The sequence below is a fragment of the Podarcis gaigeae genome (assembly GCF_964106915.1).
Source record: "Podarcis gaigeae genome assembly, chromosome: 10".
In the NCBI taxonomy this organism is placed as follows: Eukaryota; Metazoa; Chordata; class Lepidosauria; order Squamata; family Lacertidae; genus Podarcis; species Podarcis gaigeae.
In genome coordinates, this window is record NC_139686.1 from 2,936,328 (window position 1) to 2,946,185 (window position 9,858).

The 9,858-nt window shown below is 48.5% G+C and overlaps 1 long non-coding RNA gene across 3 annotated transcripts; it reads right to left on the minus strand.

The window, feature by feature from the left end:
- Positions 1-3,140: 3,140 nt before the first annotated feature.
- On the minus strand, positions 3,141-9,386 carry LOC310826296. Of its 3 annotated transcripts, none has more exons than XR_014555707.1 (5): positions 9,107-9,386; positions 7,904-7,944; positions 6,544-6,715; positions 3,927-4,071; positions 3,141-3,400 (listed from the first exon to the last, which is right to left on the minus strand). It is a non-coding gene; the product is annotated as an uncharacterized lncRNA (long non-coding RNA). The 3 variants fall into 3 exon arrangements; XR_014555708.1 differs by lacking the exon at positions 9,107-9,386 and adding an exon at positions 8,889-9,088; XR_014555706.1 differs by lacking the exon at positions 7,904-7,944.
- Between the last annotated feature and the right edge of the window lie 472 nt (positions 9,387-9,858).

Here is a 9,858-nt window from a genome sequence, read left to right on the forward strand (position 1 = left end):
GTTGGATACCTCACCAAAATCCTTCATGTCAAAGTGCTCCTTCAGCTGAGCTAGGGTGCTTTGGTACAATGCCTGATTCTTCCAAAACATCAGAAGATCATCAACAAAACATAAACAATACAGTTTGTTTTGCCCCTCCTCCTTGACAAACACACATGGATCAGCTTTGCCCTGGTGAAAACCTAGAGAAAGCAACGTCTCAGTGAGTTTTGTGTTCCAACACCTGGCACTCTGCTTGAGACTATATAAGGATTTCCACAGCTATTTGCTTTGGTTGGCAGCTGGACTCCTTCCTTTATTCCACAGGGACCCACGGGCTCTGCCTGATGAGCTGGGTGGCTGAGCAGCCTCGCACCTGGATTCCCCCCCCCCAACACCAAATTAACCTTTTATTGGTCAGACCTAGGAGATTTGATAGCCTTTGGGGGCATACAACACCCGGACTCCGAGCCTTCTTCCCTTGGGGGTCCGCCAGCTGGTGCCTCCCCCCCCCTTTCACCCAGCCAGTCCATGACAGCAGCAGCAACAACAACAGTACAATAAGTATGATAATAATATGCACACTGGTCCTCTGGCAGGAAAAATGATAACATCTGGGACTATGGAAAAATACTATCTTGCCCAGGAGCTCTGGGGTTGCCCCATGGGGTTCATGAGGGAAGATGGGCCCCCCAGGAGACTTCCCTGGTACCTGCAGCCCCTCCTTCTCCCTCTTGCAATAAGGCATGGGGGAAATCTCCCATTAAATTACAGTAATTTAAATTTTCTTCAGAACACGTAGGAGGCAGCGAGAAGTTCTAGTGAAGAAGCAGTGTTCGGAGACCATGCGGTGGTGGGGGTGAGAGAGTTTGGTGCAAAAGCAAGTCACACACAGATGCACCCATCTTGCATGCTTGAGTACAGCAACTCCAGGGCATGAGCCAAGTATCGGCAGGGTAGGGGCCATGTGTAGAGCAATTCCCACACTGAGGTCAAAAACACACACAGAGGCAGCAGGACTTCTTCAGTAATAGTTTACTGAGTTTTCAAAGCATACAGTTCTCCCTGGGCCCCCAGTGATACACAAAACTTTGCTTCTGAGAGCAAATCCAGTTTCAGCCGTAAAGAAATACAGCACACAGGATATCTAAGTCAGGCACACAATCCGGCAGAAGGGAGCAAGGGAGGAAAGAGGCTGGAAGGACACAGGGCAATGGAGGTGTGTTTCCCTTCATGTGGTTTGGGAGGGAAGTCAGCAACTCGGCATCTGCTGGGGCTTCACGAAGCAAAGCTTTCTGCCGGCTGCTTCCAGGCAAATGAGCATCCCCGACACTGTGATCTGTGGGGTGTTACCATATCAGTTGTTTTTGGAAGGTTATCATGATGTGGTCTAGAAACCAATATGGAAAAAATATATCGCCCAGCCCTAATCCTCACTGACCACCAGAAATCCAGATAAACCCTCACCCCTTCTCTATCAAAAGGTACTTTACATCTTAGATTATAATCACATTGTTTGACATTGCCTTCAATATTTCATTACTATACAGTTTTACACATAAATTCCAGAACTTCGCATACACAACATGTGTTAATGACTGATTTCCTGCTGAGTTCATTTCTGTGAAGAAAAGAGTGGACTCCGAGAGGAAGACGTCCCACACTCCATACATCTAAATGGGTTCTTCCATGTGAGAGTCCCTGCATTTTCCTTAAACACTCCATTGTAAAAAAAGCACTTTTTGCAATCTTTTCATTTAAGCTGCTTCTCCTCTTTGAGTTTGTTGATGGTTTGTAGGGTTTCAACTCCTAAAGGTCTTCCTGTCCATGAGTCTGTTCATTTAGAACTTCCACTAGGACTGAACCTCTATCAACTTTCCTGATATTTACAAGGTTTGTCATTTGTGTGAGTTTCTTGACATAAATCAAGGGTTCCACTCTGACTGCAGCTCCTACCACACGCCATACATTTAAACAATTTCTCTGTCATGTGTCTGCCAATGTTTTCTAAGGTGTCCACTCCGACTGAAGCTCTTTCCGCACTCTAGGCATTTAAATGGTTTCTCTCCTGTGTGAGTCCGTTGATGTCTTCTAAGTTTTCCATTTTCAGTAAAGCTCTCTCCGCACTCCAAACATTTATATGGTTTCTCCCCTGTGTGAATACGCTGGTGCAATTTAAGTTCTCCATTCTGACTGAAGCTCTTTCCGCACTCTATACATTTGTATGGTTTCTCCCCTGTGTGAGTCCGTTGATGTGTTCTAAGGTTTCCATTCTGACTGAAGCACTTTCCACACTCCATGCATTTAAATGGTTTCTCCCCCGTGTGAGTCCGTTGATGCTTTCTAAGATTTCCATTATCACTAAAGCTCTTTCCACACTCCATACATTTATATGGTTTCTCCCCTGTGTGAGTCTGTAGATGTATATTGAGGTGTCCACTCCGACTGAAGCACTTTCCACACTCCATGCATTTAAATGGTTTCCCCCCTGTGTGACTCCGTTGATGTGTTCTAAGGGTTCCATTATCAGTAAAGCTCTTTCCGCACTCCATACAATAATATGGTTTCTCCCCTGTGTGAGTCTGTTGATGTGTTCTAAGTTTATCACTCCGATAGAAGCTCTTTCCGCACTCCATGCATTTAAATGATTTCTCCCCCATGTGAGTCTGTTGATGTCTTCTAAGTGTTCCATTATCCTTAAAGCTCCTTCCGCACTCCATACATTTATATGGTTTCTCTCCTGTGTGAGTCTGTAGATGTATATTGAGGTGTCCACTCTGACTGAAGCTCTTTCCGCACTCCATGCATTTAAATGGTTTCTCCCCTGTGTGAGTCCGTTGATGTGTTCTAAGGGTTCCATTATCAGTAAAGCTCTTTCCGCACTCCATACAATAATATGGTTTCTCCCCTGTGTGAGTCTGTAGATGTGTTCTAAGTTTATCACTCCGATAGAAGCTCTTTCCGCACTCCATGCATTTATATGGTTTTTCCCCTGTGTGAGTCCGTTGATGTGTTCTAAGGTTTCCATTCTGACTGAAGCTCTTTCCACACTGCATGCATTTAAATGGTTTCTCCCCCGTGTGAATCCGTTGATGTCTCCTAAGTTTATCACTCCGATAGAAGCTCTTTACACAATCCAGACATTTAAAAGTTTTTTGGAATCCTTTCTTGCCCATGTGAGTCCGCTGATTTGTTCTAAGTTTTCCACTATCAGTGAAACGTTTCCCACACTCCATAGCTTTAAACGGTTTCTCCCCTGCTGGACGTCGTTGATGTGAACTATGTGTGCTCATTCAATGAAGCATATTCCGCATTTCACACATTTTAATTTCTATCCCTAATGGGGGGGAATTGTGCCCCATCCCCTGGAGTTCTGACTGTCTTCTCCATCTCCTTCTTCAGAGTGGGAGGAAAGGGAATCCTATTTTGGTTTCAAGGAAGAGAACAAAGGGAAAGAGAACACATCAAGCTCCATTTGCACCTTCTCCTATTTCAACGTCTCCTACATTCCCTCGCCTCCTACCCATGTTCCCAAGTGAAGTTGCAATGTCAAATGATAGTAATTTATGAGCAACTTTCAAAATCTTCAATCAATGTTAATAAAGCAGCTTGATTTTTTAAAGAATGATGTGCTGTCTGATCTTGTGCCCGTCTTCTGATGCAGAACTATCCTAAAACGACACCGAAAAGCAGGATATTCAAGGCAAATAGATAAACTGTACTTAGTGGAATGTGTAGTATCTTGAAAATGTAGTACTGATTCACTAATGGCTTGAAGTTGTGTTATTTCTGGGGACATGAATTTATTCCTGTTCTGTCTTAAAGATCATAATCATACGATGTCATGGGGTGTTAGGGGAGCGGTAGTTCCTTTGGTGGGGGAAATGTCATGCACCTTCTGGGGTAATTTATCCACCATTGGTCCCCACCCTGCACTCAGCTCTCACCTGTGGCTTCCAGAAGCTTTCAGGATGCAATACAGGCCACAATCCCAGGAACAGCTTCAACCGACCGGCTAAACCAGGTGAGGATACCTGATGGGTCTCAAATTCTTGGTGGGTTGGGGAATTCTGCTGCCGGTGAAGAAAGGCCCTGGTGGATGGAGAGGATGAGAAGAACAGTGAATCCCACAGTCAAGAAGGCAGATTCTGCCCATTCTGCAGAGGAAAGGGAAGGGCAGATGGGGCTCATCTACCGGGGAAGGGAGCTCCTCAAGAAGGAAAACTCTAGTCGTAATACTTTGGTGCACTCCTTCGCTTCCTCTTGAGTTATCTTCAGGAGAAGAAAAGGCTATGGAGGAAAACCTACAGAAATCCAGAGTGGACTCTCTAAGATGGTTGGATGGTGCCCTGCCCACCTCCTTCCAGCCACTCCTGCAGCCAAGCTGGTGCCTAACATACTGCTCTTGAGATCATATAAGCCAGGCTGAGAAGGGGGTCTTGTTGTCTAGGCAGCCCAGGACCCCCAAACACACTGTCCAGGCTGGCAGGACTGCTAACACAGCAGTTTCAGGGGGAGCGATGAACTCAGACCAGTGTATCAAAATCTCTCCAATGTGGAATATGTAAAACAGAAGTGCTGCTTATATCATACATCAAATAAAAAGTATTCAGAATATTGGTCTTTTGAAGAAAAGATCACCAAGTATCCGATGGCCCCTTCAAAGCTAATGAAAGTCTTGTGCCTGGAGCTTTTGGGGGTGCAGGTCCAGTGTTAATGAAGAAATCTGAGGGCTCCCTTGGACAAAAAACAAGGACAGCAGCCAGGAATACTAGAGCAAAACAGCAGCCAGTAGGCTTGGTCGTTATTGAAAACTGTCATGACAGGACTCCCACCTACCACCAGGTGAAACAAGATGGAAGCCCCGTACAAAAGAAGACCCCAACTTTTATTAGTTACTAATTCCTCAAACTACACCCCTAAAACTACATCACAACTACATCATTGATACAACACAAAAAGGAGGGGTTGAGGGAGGAGTTGTGGTGGTAACTTGAGTGTCCTGCCACCTGGCCGGTTCCCGCCTTTCCCCCTCCTCATGAGTACTTTCCATGTGACAAAGGGGAGTTTGCAGTTTCCTGCCCCCAGAGGGAAGAGCTGATCATTGTCCTTTGCTCCGGTCCATGTTGAATCCACTCCTATATGCAAGTTCTTTGTTACCTTGATGGTCTTATGTCTGGGACCATTGGGGTTGGCATAACAACTGGGCAGGGCTCTTGTGGATGTGCTGGTATGCTCAAGGGATTATGGCCACCCTGTATTAAACCTATCCCGTTTGATAGTCCTTTCTTCATGGAGCAAAATAAAAGTGGACCAGTGGACTGTATTTTTCGCTCGATAACACGCACCTGACCATAACATGCACATAGTTTTTAGAGGAGGAAAACAAGAAAAAAAAATATCTGAATGAAACAGTGGAGGTATCATTTTTGTGCTTCATGCTGTGGCCACAGACATGTGATTTGACGGTGAGTTTAGGTTAGCCCAATGCAAAAATCCTGAGAATCCATGTGGATCTGTGCTTTGTAACCAAGTTTTTGCACCATTGCAGCCCCAGGCAACAGTGGGTGCGTGATTTTTTTGGTGCAGGCTGTAGCCATGGATATGCTATGTGATCTGATGTTGAATTTGGGGTGACCCAATGCAAAGATCCTGAGGATCCATGTGGATCTGTGCTTTGTAACCACGTTTTTGCACCATTGCAGCCCTGTTTTTGCATCGGATCATTGCAGCAAGATGTACGCTCTCTCGCTGGGGTGATGTTTTTCAACACGATTAAAGACTGTTGGAGTTAAGCAAGAACGCTTGCGTGCAGTCTGATTTATTACACACACATTGCAATAGTTTCTACCACTGTGACGACTCTGCTACAGGGAACTGACGGAGAGCTATCCACCGGAGTCCAGTGGGACGCAGCGGAAGCCTGCCGGACCCCATCCAAAAGCCAGATGCACTCGGGCCAGTCGGCTCCAGGGACCACACATTCACTCAATAACATGCATGGACATTTCCCCTAACTTTTTAGGAGAAAAAAGCTGCGTGTTATAGAGGGGAAAATACGGTAAATCTGATGTACAGTTGATTTACTATAAATTTATAAGAAAAATGTCGTGTATGTTGTGTGTGTCGTGTAAGTACAAACTGAATGACTGGGGAGGGGGGTTCCTGCAACAGCAGGAAAGCTTCTTCCACCATTATCCTTCCAATTGGGATTCAGGCCTCATCATGGGACTGAAACTGCACTGGTTGTGCTGGATGATGATCTCCGATGTGCTAGAGTCCAGGGGAAAACTGTTTCCTGGTTCTGCTGGATCTCTAAGCGGCTTTGGAGACCGTCGACCATGGTATCCTTCTGGGCCCTCTAGGGGAGCTGGGGGGCCTGCTATGCAGTGGTTCCCCTCCTTCCTCCTGGGCCTTGTTCAGAAGGTGGTCTTGGGAGAGGAGTGTTCTGACCCCTTGGTTGCTGCCTTGTGGGAGCAACACAGTTGCCGTAAACAATAATCCCACCCACAAACTCTCATTTACACACAGCCTGTCGATGGGGGGGGGGGTCACACACGTCACCTGTGCTAATGCTGGCAGTCTTTGGCCTGTATAGGCCCACCCTGGGTGTTGAGCCTCCAGCCACGGGGCTGTCTATCATGAAAATGGGTCCTTTGACTGGGAAGATTCACGCAGCCGCTGTCATTGAATTTTGATGGATTGTATCTCAGCTTGTCTGTCAGTCTGACACTGCCTACAAAAAGTTAGAGGAACAAAAATGCCTTTGAGATGCCGCTTCTATATCAATCCTGAGAGCCATTCCATGGACTCTGCACCCCTGTTTCTGATGACAGGTGTACATCTTCTGCATCCTCAATGAACCATGCAGAGAAGAGACGCTTAAAGATGGAAGCCTGAGAGAGAGGAAAAGGTTTCTGGCTGCATCCTGGGTGGGATTGCGGAAACAAAGAGCCGCTTCTGAGAAGGCCTCCCCCCTCCTCTCTTCCTCTTGGGATTTCCTCTCCTCTCCAGGGGGAACAATGGTTGGACCGGGCAGAATTGCTGTATCTGCCATTAATTTAATTTTAATTTTATATTAGAATGAATTGCTTTTAGAATGCATTTTAATTAATTGATCATGAGCCCGGCTTCACCCGGGGAATGGTGAGATATAAATAATAATAATAATAATAATAATAATAATAATAATAATTATTATTATTATTATTATTATTATTATTATTATCTGGACAGGGCAGGAGCTTATGGGGTGGGAAGCGGGTGAAGCTTGCAGGAAGGAAGGTGCGTCTTGCTAATGGAGAAATCTGAGGGGCCCCCTGGAGAAAAAACAAGGACACCAGCCAGGAATACCAGAGCAAAACAGCAGCCAGTAGGCTTGGTATTTATTGAAGACGGTCGCGACAGGACTCCCACCTGCCACCAGGTGAAACAAGATGGAAGCCCCGTACAAAAGAGAACCCAAAATTTTATTAGCTGCTAATCCCAATGTTACAGTTTCCAAAATACATTATGAAAGGGGAGGTCTGGTGGCTGTAATCTGAGCATCCTAGACCCTGCCCCATGGTTCCCCTTGCCCACCACCAAACATCTATCAGGTGAAAGAAAAGAGATATTTACATTTCCCTTCTAGGAGCAGAAGTGCGTCAGTAGCCAGAGTGGAACAAGGGTGGAGGAAGTGTAAACAAACATGACCGCCATGTGGCCTGATTTATTCCCCCCCCCCCCCGCCAAGAAGGGAAATGGCCGGCATGCGGCCTACAGCTAGAGGGTGGTGGATAGCTATTCCCCCCCCCCCCGCTACCGCAAAACAAAAAGGTTGCCCCTGCATCCTAGCTGGGCGCCCGCCCAGAAAGAAAAGCCACAAAATTGTGGCCTAGCCTGGCGGAGGGGCCATGCCCCTTCCAATCAGGCCAGAACTTACCTTAATCTGGCCGCCAGGACACGCTCCTGAGGATCCTGATCCTGGAAGGAAGAAAACCAAAAGAGGCTTGGACAAAGGGGTCGGCCTCCTTTCTTTGGCCTTTGCCCCACCCCCGGCTGGCCATCCATTGTCCTTCCTGACCTGTTTCCCAGCCAAGTTAATCCAAGCCTTTTGTCTTCATCTGGGTTGGTTCTTTGTGGAATGGCTACCTGTCTGGCACTCAGGTATCAGGATGCCAGGGATTATCACTCAGGCAGAGGGGCTGCTGAGTAGCTGAGCTCACATGTCTATAGGAATTTCTGAAGTTACCCCAGTGAGCCAGTACATAGAGACATTTATCAGTGAATTCATACATTTGGTATCGTGCAGCAGAGGTCCTTTGAATAGATAGGAAGAAACTGTGATGAAGTGCTGTGTGGGAACAAATCACAAAAGTGATGGTGCTGATTTTGGTAGTGGGCTGCATGTGCATGATATCTGCTGGAGGGGCAACCACCCCCAACCTATACATAGATTCCTGCAACAGTCTGGACAGGGCAGGGGCTTATGGGGTGGGAAGATGATAGAGGTTGCAGGAAGGAAGGGGTGGGGGGACACGACCCCCCACTTTCCAGGGATCCCTCTGGCTGCCTTGAAGGGGTGGCTGATTCCTGGGTGGGAGGGAGAAGCCAAGGCAGCCCCTCCGGAGATTCCCCACAGGAGCCACTATGGATAAGTCTCCCCAAAGACTGGTTTCCTATCTCTCCCCCCTCCCCAATTCTGCCCTTCCCTGCCGCAGGGATGCTCCCCCTCCCCACTTCCTCGACTCCCTCCCTCTGTCCCAGAGTCTCCACTGAACCCAGAGGCCCCCCCTTGGCGCGGCTTACCCCACGCCCTGCGCCCCCATCTCTCCCTCCGGAGGGCCCCCCACCCAAGACGAACAGGGGAGGACAGGGGGGTCACTATCCAGGCGTCCCTCACGCCCCTTAACCCTTTCATGGCCCACCTCTTTCCGCGCGGAACCCACAGAGTCCCAGGGATGCCTGCGCGGGCAAATGGGGCGAGGGGGCTTCGTGGGATCCCCTGGGTGGGCTTCCTAAGGGTCCAAGGAAAACCTCCTTCATTGTACGCGTGCAGGGATCCAGATCCACGAAAGGCGCTTTGGGGAGCTGGCGGGGGTCTCTGGGTCCTTTTCTCCCCCTCCCTCCCCCGCGAGCCCTTTACCTCTTTGTCCTCGCTCTCGATTCTCCTTTCCTTTCCTGCAACATCCACGTGGGTGGGGTGGGGGGATTTACCTGCCGCCCCTCCTTCCCTTTCCGAAAGCGCGCGCCCCTAGAGCTACGGCGCAGAGCAGCAATCCGGCGCAGAAGCTCCACTTGCGGGAGAAGCAGGCAGGTTGGGAGGGGGCTCACCCCCCCTACACTTTCCCGAAGCAGAAGCCGGATAGCGAGGAAGAGGAGCAACATATTGGGGAGGGGATTTGGGCTTTGCGGAGGCGGGGTCTGGGAAGGATGTGCCGGGAGGGTGGAATTTGGGGGGCGGGGAGGAGAGGAAAGTTTCACCCCCTCCCTTCTTCCTCCTGAGAATCAGGAGAATGGGGGAGGGGCTGATCCCGGCAATCCACTTGCAAAGTGGGGTACCCCCCCACACACAATGTTTATATTGCAAAATCCTTCCCTCCCCCACCCCACGCCACGAGCTTAGATCCGTCCGTGTTTTAGGTATTGCTGCTGTTAAATCCAGGAAGGGGGGGAGGGGCAGTCAAGACAGAAATCCATCGGGATGGTGGGTTGAATCCTGATACTTTCCAAGGCGAAGCGCAAGGAAGCCTTGCAGCTAGGGGGATGTGTGAATACTGTTGTGGTGCTTTGGGGAAGAGGGTAGTTAAAAAGGTGTGGGAAAGTGGGGTTGTGGTGGAGCGATGAACCCCAAAGGACTGAGAATTCACTGTGAACAGGACGGGCCCACCCAAGCCT